We start from the raw sequence: 12589 nt of genomic DNA, 5'->3' as shown, positions 1-12589 counted from the left end.
GACTTTTAGTTGACTTTTATGGGCCCCAGATGACCTGAAACTGCGCTGTGGACTTTGAACCTTCAACACTTGGCCAAATTGCATCAAAATGAACCTTGAGTCATGTAAGCTCTCTAGAACAACCATAGGGCCTTTGTCTCATGGAAATGCCTGGTCTCTTGCACAATTGACTTCTCCTGATGCCAGTCTTGACTGATGAAATGCAAGGTACTATGCAATGTTAATGCAATGTCAATGACCTAAAAATGAAATGAATGTACAAATGGGGGTGCAAATTAGAGGTGCTACAACACTGCTTGGGGAAATTGCCACCTTCATTCCTGACTGCTGTGGAAACACCGATCCTGAACCCGCTGGGGAGATAACAATCCCGACCCTGCTAGGGGGAATAAGGAATATCTGGCACGGAACACCTGTCGACTTGTCAAACCCTGGTATTCACTATCTAACCACAGTGTCAGCTTTCCACTTTTGAGAGCTCCCAGACTCGTCTGGACTTTTCTGATTCATCACCTTGTATTCTCGACTTCTCCGTACTCCACGGAGATCGAACTCCCTGGATTCATATAAACTTTCCAGTCCTCAGACTTTGAAGAGTCTTCTTGATTAATCCTCCAGGATCGTCGCACGTTTCTCGCTGTCTTCACCATTCGTCAATTCCTTTGTCCCTGATTGGACTCCACGGGGATCTTTTGTCAAAAAGCTTCACATCACAACCTGCAAGTGAGTGAAAATATCTAACAACACCTGCAAAAGAGATCGTTAGACAAAAACGTGCCCTAGGCGTGCCAAAATTTCAACACTTGGGTCACTCAACCTTCCGAATAAGATTTCAAGCTTTCAATCTTATAAACATGCATTGGAAGGGATCTCCATGTCTCAAAATGCAAAGATTCTTTATAAAAAATAACTGGATGTTTTTGCAATCAAAGCGGTAATGAAAACAAAAATAAAATTATTTGACTGAATATGCATTTTATTGATTGAAAAGTGTGGCTTAAACCGAGCAATACACAGGAAGCAATTCCTGAAAAGAGGTAATTGTGCACAAAAGGAAAATTTATCCTAATGGCAATGTGAAACCGTGATCTCATCGAGTTCCAACTCGGTTACACCCCATATGTCCTCAAAACTCTCCGTGCTTTTTGCCTTCTGAACAAGACGCTTCCGACTGATCCCTGCCGGGGATTATCCATGTGTCTTAACCAAAGATACAAACGATCATGCTAGACGCAGTTGTTCGTTTCAATCCCTCTTTTGCCTGGACCGCCCTTTCGGGTTTTCAGTCCACCGGGATACCCTTTTTTGCCCAAGCCGCCCTTGTGGGGTTTTCGACTTGCCGGGTGTACAATTTTTCCTTTTATCCCTAATTTTTGCCCGAACCTTTTTCATTTTTTTCTGGTTCGTCAGGATGCCCATTTTTGCATGGACTATTTTATTCTTTTCGTCCAGTGGGTCTCTTATACGAAGTATTTTTTAACTGCGTCCGCATTCACAGGGGACGGAGAATCCTCGCCATCCATGGTCGTCAACAACAAGGCTCCACCAGAGAAAACCTTCTCGACCACAAATGGACCATCATAATTGGGTGTCCACTTGCCCCTACGATCGTTCTGAGGAGGAAGGATCTTTTTCAACACCATATCGCCTGCATGATATACCCGAGGTCGTACCTTCCGGTTAAAAGCCCGCTTCATTCGCTGTTGGCGCAACTGCCCATGACAAATGGCCGCCAGTCTCTTTTCCTCAATCAGGCTCAACTCTTCGTACCGAGTCCTTACCCATTCAGCCTCTTCCAATTTCACGTCCATCAGGACTCTTAGTGACGGAATCTGGATCTCAACTGGTAGCACGACTTCCATCTCATACACAAGCGAAAAAGGCGTTGCCCCAGTATGTACGCACCGAGGTTCGATACCCGGGATACAAGCTTTGTACTTGCCACATTGTTGGTGCATTCAAATGTTAGCCGGGCAACAAAAGGAACGTGGGATCCCTTTGGCGTAACCAAAGCAACACCAACTCTGTTTCCATTCTCATCAACGGCCCCATCAGACATCAGAATCCGTTCGGATTCAGGGTCAGGCCCCTCCTCCGGGATCGGTTCCTCACAATCTTTCGATTTGAGAACCTCGATGTCCTCATCAGGGAATTCAAACTTCATTGGCTGATAGTCATCAATCGGTTGCTCGGCAAGGTGATCAGACAATACACTCCCCTTGGTTGCTTTCTGAGAGGTATACTGTATATCAAAATCAGTCAAAAATCATTTGCCATCTCGCAACCCGTCCGGTCAATGCTGGCTTCTCATGCTGGCTTTTCAAATACATACCTGATCGGATCCATCTTGGAAATCCACAAAGTGGTACGAACCAGCATATACTATCTCAGTCGGCGAGCAGCCTATGCCAAAGCATAACAAGTTCTCTTGAGCCGTGAATATTTTGTTTCACAGTCGGTAAACTTTTTGCTAAGGTAAATTGCATGCTCTTTTCGACCAGACTCATCATGCTGCCCCAATACACACCCCATAGACCCCTCGAGGGCTGTCAAGTACAGGGTTTACGGTCTCCCTCCACAGGGAAGCATCAGAATCGGAGGCTCCTGCAACTTATTCTTTTATTTCTCAATGCCCCTTGGCAATCATTATTTCACCTGACCGTTTGATATTTTTTCACAACAGCTTGAGTGGGTTCCCACGTGGCTGTTAGATGAGATATGAACCGTGAAATGCAGTTCAATCTACCTAAGAAACCACAAACCTCTTTTTCTGTTCTCGGTTCAGGCATTTCTTGTATTACTTCTTTTCTCTCTTCCTTTTTTTCTTTTTTTTTTAGCAGGATCAACCTCGATTCCTCTTTCGCTCACAATAAGCCTCAGCAACTCACCGGACCGAACTCCGTCAGTGCACTTATTCGAATTCAACCTCAGTCTGAATTGTCTCAATCGGTCAAACAACTTGGCCAGATCTACCAGATGCCCCTCTTCTGTTCGGGACTTTGCTATCATGTCATCAACATAACATTTGATTTCATGATGAATCATATCATGAAACAAAATCACCATAGCCCTCTGATATGTGGCACCGGCGTTCTTGAGACCGACTGGCATCACCTCCGCTCTTGATAATCGCCTCCGAAGCGGCCCCGACCTTTACTTCCTTTCAGACCTCGTCGGTACCCAGATTAACGATCTCAACTCGCTCCACGTGTGGCTGAATCACCTTCTCCTCTTGTTTCAACAACCTGGCTAATCTTCCAGCAAATCACAATCTTCTTCGCCTTCTTCTTCGGCATGATAGATCGGATTGTCGAAGTCATACAGGGTGTAACAGAATCGTTATCAATGAGATCCGGAGAATACAAAAGTCGAAACGAAGCCAATCAAAAGGAAGGAAAAATGAAAATAAACATTGCCATTTTTTATTTTTGTTTTAAACTGCAAAAATAAATGAAAAGCAGGGAGCACCGCTTTTACTACAAAAACATCCATTTATTAATGATGCAAAATGTTGCAAAATGAAACACATGAGGTGGCCCTTACAATGGACCAATACGTTTCGGGCAAAACGTATGGCTTTCATGCAAACAGAATTGACAAACAGAAACATTACTCTTCAGGATGAGTGACAGTGATGATCTTTTAGGCCTTCCAGTTCTGGACTTCCATCCTTGGTACGCACGGTTTTATCCAACCATCGAGCTCGCAGTCACTGTCAGTCTCTTCACCCACCGCACAGACGTGACCTGAATCTTCAGCAAGGGCACCCACCATCACCGGACCATGCGCCGGCATGGGATTATCATTAACATTCGGAGATGGTGCGAAATTGATGGGCTTGGAGTCTACCAAGTCTTGGACAACATGCTTAAAGGCTCTACAACCCTCAATGTTATGCCCTGGTGTACCAGAATGGAATTCACACTTGGCGTTCTCATCATAGTTAGGGGGCCTCTGATCTGGTCTTACCGGAGTCATCGTCCTCGGCTGAACCAACCCAAGATCCATCAACTTCTTAAATAGAAAAGCATATGTCACGGGTGGCCTATCAAACTGACGATCAATCCCCTTTCCTCTCACTTGGTACCCAGCTCTCTGTGCTCTCTGTTGAGGTGACTGACGTTGCTGTTGTACCGAATGATTACCAGCAGGAATGGTTACCGCAGCAGTGTGTTGGTAGTAACGATCCCTACCGTGTCCCCTTTGGGCATACACAACACTCGATTCACCCTCATTCTTGCGCTGACCGTTCCCAAATGGCTTCTTTACTCCAGATGACGGAGCATTTCCCTGTATTTTCCCCATTCTCAGCCAACTTTCGATTCTCTCACCAGCCACTACTATGTCTGCAAAGCCAGTGACGGGACAACCCACCATCCTTTCAGCAAAAATCCCCTGCAGGGTACCCATGAACAGATTAGACATCTCCCGATCCACCAGCGGAGGTTGAACTCTGGCAGCCAACTCCCTCCACCTTTGTGCATATTCTTTAAACCCTTCATTGGGCTTCTGAGACATACCCTGCAATTGGGTACAGCTAGGAGCCATGTCAGCATTGAATTGATATTGTTTAAAGAAGGCATCCCCCAAATCCTGCCAGCTTTTGATATTCGATGATCTCAGCTTGGTATACCATTCCAGAGACCCGCCAGACAAGCTGTCCTGGAAGAAATACATCCATAGCTTCTGATCCATTGTATAAGCAGATATTTTCCGGACAAAAGCCTGAAGATGAGTTTCTGGGCAAGAACTCCCATTATACTTGTCAAACATGGGCACTTTAAACTTTTGCGGGATCACAATCCCCTCAACCAGCCCCATGTTTGTCATATTGATAGCCCCAGGAGTAGCATGGCTTTCCAGAGCCCTGACCTTCTCTACTAGCACCTGAATTTCCTTGTTTGGCGGCGGAACACCGTACTGACCAAACTGTTCGTTCAGCACAGAGAACTGATCTTCCTCTCTATCCTCCTCAGCCTCAAAGAAAGGAGGAAACTGATCATCCTTCAGATTATTGCCCATAGGACCTGGTATACCGCCTACAGTGAAACCAAAACCTCCCCCATTGTTGATCATTACACCAGTAGTAGTCTTCCTTCCGGGGTCACCACCGTCCCTAGAACCACCAAGACCATGGTTGGAAACACCCTCCTGATTATTACCACTGTTGGCAGCAGAAGCCCGCTCAAGCTTCTCCACTTTCTCAACCAATGCCTTCTGCCCCAAGGCGAACCCTTGCATAACATTGATCAGTTCGCTCATTTTCTCCTTCAGCTCGAGAATATCTGCGTTGGGTAGATCCATCAGCCTGGATGTGTTGCGTCTGGTAGGATATCTGTGCGGACGTGCTGCGTGCAAAGGAATGATTCTACGTGCGCGAGCAATGATTCCTGAAACAATCAAGCACGTTAGAAACTGACACCTGCAAAATAGTAGACAAGTTATTATGATTCATGCATGAATGCAATGTCTATCCATATGAGAAACACTCTGTCTTTCGATCCTGGTTTCATCGAGACAGATAAAAAATTCGATAATAACATTCTAACATCAGGATATCTCTCAACTAGAATTTCAATCGAGAATGTACCCTGAGTATGGATAGACATGGGTTAGATGCAGATGAATGCAAAATGGGAATGATGCTGATGCATGAATGCAATGCACTGTGCCATCCTCCAAGCCATCTGATCATCAACTGTATTGAGTCTCGGTTTCTGAATTGATCATAACCATCCGAGGTACTGAGTAACCATAATTCCGACTTATGGTTCCGAAATAAACGGAACTGAAGATACATCACCATCATCACAGAGAAATCACTGAACTGATGGCCACAACAAAAAACCACCTGAATCAACCCAGGGAATCCTGAAATAAACGGATCCCCACTGATAAATACCGCGGACAGAATTCCGGCGTCTCAGAAATAAATCCATAAATCCAACTTGTGAATAGGACCCAAATCAATAACTGAACCAATAGTCACCATCAGAACATGCATATGTAAGAATCAACCCTCCCCTCACAGGTGAATTCTAATAAGGCCATCCTAAGGCGGATAATGGTCTCGACAATCGGGCAAAGATACTCAACGGGTTTGCCCTTTCGGGTGTGCCGTTGCAGCTCTCTTAAGATCGTCTAAGCCAAAGATCCGGGAAAGAACGGTCACCGAAGTCAACAGCTCAAAAGAGATAACCCAACCTAAGCGGAATAACTCCACCCGGAAGGACTCTCTCAGATGAACCTCGTCCGGCTGTGGTATGTCACATCTCTGTATCATGTCGTACAACATGTGAAGAGACATGAGACCATGCTAATCCTAGGTGTATACTCAGGCCTGGGTATTGGGCCCCACTCAGAACACCCACCCCAAATCAGAGGAACCAACCTGTACAGAGTCCAGCATAATGGTAATATGATGCATGCAAACATATATGCAAATATATACAATCACAGTATAATAATCATAAATGCAATAAATAAAGCAGCAAAGGCAACCAAAACTATCCTAGAGAGCGCTAGGAGTGACTCGCTTAGGGAAGATGGACCAGCAAGAGGTCAACTGATCATTTCCCCAGCAGAGTCGCCAGCTGTCGCATCCGCGAAAAACAACCGGCGGGAAAAAGCAAACAAACAGAGCCGCCACCATGCGTTATTTATCCCAAAGAAGGGAAAGGAAACGCTCGAAGTAAACCTGGAAAGGAAATGGTCTTACGACCGGAGATTACAAGGATCGGGAGTCGGTTACGCAAGGGGAAGGTATTTGCACCCCTCACGTCCGTCGTACTCGACGGGATCCACGCTCAGAAGAAATAGAAAAAGGTTTCTAAATAACTGCTCAAAAAGAATGCATGCACACTGGAATAAAACACAGATGGAAGAAGACGGAAGCGGACTCGGCAGGATATCGCATCCTGGGCCTACGTAGTTTGTCAGAAACAAACATCAGAGTCGACGTAGTTCGGGGAAATGGGAAAAGGGCTCGCTAGGATATCGCATCCTATACCTACGTATCTCATCTGGAATGAGAATCAGAGCTACCGTAATTCGGCTAACGCACGCCGAAACAAAACACACACAAAGACGTTGAGACGTCAGAGCAAACACACAAATGGAAACAGACTGCCAATGGCTGGTCTTATGTCCGACTCCGAACAAGCAAACACACACAGGAAACCGACTGCCAATCGCTGGACTTACATCAGACTCCGAACAAGCAAACACACACAGGAAACCGACTGCCAATCGCTGGACTTACATCAGACTCCGAACAAGCAAACACACACAGAAAACCGACTGCCAATCGCTGGACTTACATCAGACTCCGAACAAACAAACACACAAGAAACCGACTGCCAATCGCTGGACTTACGTCAGACTCCAGGTTACCAAACAGACAAGCTAATAGGGAGTCTGGAACTCGAGCCTAATAACTGTCAAGCAAACACACACAAAAAAGAAAAGGTTTCCCGGAGAGATCTCGCACGATCTCCTGCCTACGTACCTCATCTGGTATGAGGATCAGGGCGACGTAGTTCCCCTTAACAGGGGAGAAACTTCTATCCTAACCAGAGACTGGGAAATGACAAACTAAAAGGGAGACAGACTCGAGCCTAATAGTTATCATGTAATCCACAATAGTCCTAGGTTGAGGTTTCTAACAAGAGCTTGACTCACACAGGCAGTGAGTCAACTCAAGTCTATCCCTACGTACATTCAACTTCCTCGAAAGTTGATCATACGACTCCTACAGAAAGGAGATGAAAAGCAAAACAGATAAACATCAAAAGCAGTCAGCACACACTATACACAACCAAGGGGGCTCAAGCAAGGTTGGGCTTTAGTCAAGGGGTCATATCGACCTTGACAAACAAGCCAGATACTGAAATGGGTAGTCAGGCTCTTAACCTCTAACATTGAGAGTTAGGGTGAGCAGATGAAATGGAGATGAGGGTTATGCCTCATAGCTCTTAACCCAGGCCTGGGTGAGCTTGAATCAAAGAATGTGTGGGAGTCCAGAATGTGGGACTCTATTCCACATGACTTGACACAACAAGATTTTGGGTTTTTATTCAAAGTGCATCAACACAGGGTGTGAGCAAGATGAATGACACAACCGAGTAGCAGGGGATGGATTGCACATCCCTTTTATCTGCCAATGCCTCTTCACTTAGGAGGTCTTTAAATGTACAGGGCACAAAGATAAACAACCACAAACATTGCCTCTTAAGGAGGGCTTCAGACAGGTGCCTGCCAAAATAACATGACAGGTCTTCCAGACTACATGAAGCTCAAAGAAGTTACCTAAGTGGTATGCCAACCACAAGCAAAGCAAAGCAACTCAAATAATGAGTTAAAGCGGCTAAAGTACCTGTAAGAAAAGCTAAACCAGTCAATATTTACATTCAGACAAATCAAACAATCAATAACAGTCAAACAACCAAACATCAGACAACAATGGTGCAAGGCCTAAGGTGAAAGCAAACTAAATTGATTCACCATCCACAAGACCTACAAAACAGCAAGGTTAGTCAACCAAAATAACTTATATCTCAAGTGATGAGATCATATCAACCAATGTGGCTAATTGCTTTGAAACCTGAAATGCACAACTCAAATCGTGAGAACAAACCCCTAAGGCAAAGCCTAGGGTCAAAAGTGAAGAAAAAATTCAAAACAGAATCTAAAACTTAACATGAATCATCTTTAAACAATCATGAATATGTCCTAAAAAGGACCAAAATCAAAATCACTAAGCAAGGGCATGTAATAAGCAAGAGAAGTCAAAGGCAAATTCAATGCATTCAAATGGACATACAAGATGAGAAAATGCACATTAAATCAGAAATGGCTCAAACAATTCTGGACATTTTCATGAGCATACAACATGTCCAATACAATCAGTATACCAAAAATCATAAACAGAGAAGCTCATTTGATATGGAAATGAAAATGCACAAGTTGATCATCCAATTGTGTGACACACATTGTCACACCATACAAACATGTGCATAAAACAAAAATGGCAAATGATAAAAATGAACAATCAAGCCTCAAACATCCATCAACATGTTAGGAACAATCATGCAAAATTTCATGGTAATTGGATCAATATCAAGCATTTTATGATAGGATAAATGAGACAAGGTCCAAATGCACACATGTCCAATTATCCTAACACAATTCAAAATCCAGCCAGGCACAATTCCAGAAATTAAAATCATAAAATTCTAGACATTTCAGGGATCAAGTAGCAAAAAACCTGGAATTATTTGGGTCATTCTACAATTAGTTATGATTTTTTGAAGATCATGGAAAAAATGAAATGAAAATTGAAAAAAACATGAAATAATGAAAAGAATTGAATAAAATGGCAATTGCTCCCAGCAGGAATCGAAGCGAGGGGAACTTCGCTGGCCAAAACCACGTCGTTTCATTCAAAGCCCTAGTCAAAAACTAGCGACGGACCAACAACGGCCACTAGCGGACGCTAGCGGCGGAAACCACCATCTTCTTCATGAAGACGGTGGTGAACAGTACACGATTTTTTTTCCAGAATTAGCGAAATTATATATGGTTGGACTCGTCTTGACGTGTAGATCACGAATCCACTAATATTTTTCTCCAATTCATCATATATTTCAAGAATCAATCAAGAACACTTATGAACACCAAACTTTAATCTCTCATAACTCTCTCAATATTTGTCCGTTTTTCATGTTCTTTATATCAGAATTTCCAGCATGAAAAGCTCTACAACTCTATGTGCATAAAAAAGAGAATTAGGAGATTCGAAATTTGCACCTTCTTGAAGCTCCAACAATGCTAGTAGTGAATTCTAGTGATTCAAGGCTTGGCACATGTGTAGATCTACTCCTGAGCACTTGTTATGAGGCCTTGTGAAGAAATTGAGGCTTGGAGAGGCTTAGATCTTGCTCAAACAACACTTTCCATCTTCATGTTCTTGCTTGGATTATGCTTGATTTCTGCTCGAATCTTCCAAACCAATGCTTGATCTACATTAAATGAAGGTCAGAGAACAAGAATATGGAAGAAAATCAATGTGTTATGTGGAAGAAATTTGAATTTCAATGGAGAGAAAATTTTGGAGGGAAAAAATTCTAGATCTAGAAATGATGAATTATGAGCGATTCTGTTATGATTAGCTATTTATATGACATGTTAATTCATTTGCTAATCATGTTTAGGCTTGGTTAATGAAATTTAGTGAGAAAAGAGGTGTTATGCAAAAATTGGTTTTTTCACCCCATGCATTCAATCCCACGTGAACAGTAGCAATGGCCATGCAATTTCACTTAAAATCCTCTAATTAACACAATGGCAATGGTGATTTGTTCCCATGATGCACCAATTTTGAATTTATGAATTTCCCTCCAAAATCTTCATGGATAAGCAAATGATCATATGTTCAAATTTCATGTAATGTGATGAATGATTTGGAAAGTTCATGTCATAAGAAGAATTTGGCAAAAAGGAGCACTCAATTTGGACTTATGAGTCAAAAGTTATGTCCTTTTGAAGTTTCAAGCACACTTGGCAATGATTTGATCATATCTCCTCAACCATTCATCATAAATTCATGATCTTGGACTTTTTGGAAATGGGAGAGAGAGAGAGATCTTCAACTTTCATGTTGGACAAAAATTCATTTGAAGCTTCTTTGATGATGTAAAATCAAGTTGAATTTGAACCAAAACCTTTCCATTTTTGGAAACTTTCAATTATAGGTCACTTTCCATTTTTGGAAACTTTTGATCTGACCTCAAATTCTTCAAGATATGCATTTGACATGATGAATAAGCCTCTTTTGAACATGAATGAGATTTTGAAAACCATTTCTCCACCTCCTAGCCCTCTGTTGACTTTCTGTTGACTTTTTTGGTTGACAGATGACTTAGAAATGCCCTGATCAGCCTGAGCCTTAACCACTTGAGGAATTGGCTCCAAAATGAACCCCCTAGCTCTTTTAAGCTCTTCAAAATGATCATGTGATCCACACCATCACCAAATACCTCATCTCCTTAAAGATCCCTGACTGAAAGAATGCAACTGATTAGAGTTGACCAGAGGTCAAAACCCTAATCCCAAGGAACCTGAGCATGAATTCTGAAACCTTTGAGGATGACATAACCATGATGGTGATGATGTACCCTTGCAATCAAGATAATGCTCAAACTCCTTGAAGAACCAAGAAAACCCTAATTGAAGCCCAAACCCTCAGATGGTTGGTGATCAATTTATGGAGACCCTCAGGCTTGAACCTCTTAACCTCTCTATCTTCTGAGAAAGACTTAGGAGGATGACTTGTTTATTTTCACATGATATGCAATAATGCAAATGCTTAATGTCCTAAAAAATGAAATGCAATATGCTAAGCTAGTCCCAAGAAGGGAGGGCAAATTTTGAGGTGTTACACTTACCTATGCTAAATGGAGTTTCAAGAGCAACTAGGTCTCATGCCTTTAGAATGCTAAATGTGTTGAAGAGCAACTAGACCTCGTGCCTTTAGAATGCTTAATCTTGAAAGATGAATTGAAAGGACCCCTAATTCTAAACTCACTTTTGTCCATTCTTTTTATTGCATTGTGGAACCTTTTGATTTGTGTGTTCTTGTGATAGGGATCCCAAACTTGAGCTAATTAGAAGGACCATTGTCATGAGCATCCAAAGTGAGAGAGACAAGTTCAAATTGGAAGATCCTAGGAGCTTGATTGAATATTTGTTTGATTGCTTGAGTTATTTGCTTATTGCTTGCTGAGTCCAAAGGAAATGAGCAACTTGGATCATCTTTATGATCACAAGAAGGGAACTCCAAATGGTTTTATTTCTCTTCCCTCATCTTTGCATGTTTAGGACCTAGCCCTTCTCTTCTTCTCTCCACTCTAACCCAAGCCAAACTTTTTGTGCAAACATTGACATTGTTTTCAAAATTAGAAACCTAGGCACTATGCCTTTGATTTTCAAACTCTTTTCATAACACTTATTTTGAATTGAATCTTAAGTCAACTTGGACTTTATTTTGTGAATACTTTTCATTTGTAAATACAAGTCACTCAATTGTTTTTGTGGTTCCAATGGCCACTTTTGCCAAAGCTTTTCATAAACATTAGCTATTAGGTTTGAGTTATCATAGAGGTTGATGTAATCCTCACCTGTATCCTTAGTGATTGGATTATAAGTCTTCCATACTTATTATAGGGTGGATCCCTCACTAGTATGTTGAAGCTCTCCTCACATGGTGGATTTGTGGTTTAGGTTGAGTTTTCTCCCTTTGATAACAAAAGACCTTAAGGCTTTTGACCAATCAATTCACCAATTCATTTTTTGAGATTTTTACCCCGAACTACGAGGTTTTAATCCTACCCTTTTAAGATGGTACGTAGGCAATGGGTTTATCCATTCAAACACAAAATTGTAAATAAATTGTATATTCTTTTCTCATCTCCCCAATCATGTTTGCACAAATATTTTCATAAATACCAGCCTACCATACAACATTTGTAAAAAGGGTTCCCTTAGAGTACTAAGGATGTTTTGGGTGCTTAAAACCTTCCCATTGCAAAAC

This window comes from Lathyrus oleraceus, chromosome 5 (genome assembly GCF_024323335.1).
Source record: "Lathyrus oleraceus cultivar Zhongwan6 chromosome 5, CAAS_Psat_ZW6_1.0, whole genome shotgun sequence".
Classification (NCBI taxonomy): Eukaryota; Viridiplantae; Streptophyta; class Magnoliopsida; order Fabales; family Fabaceae; genus Lathyrus; species Lathyrus oleraceus.
Note: the sequence above shows the minus strand (reverse complement) of the source record.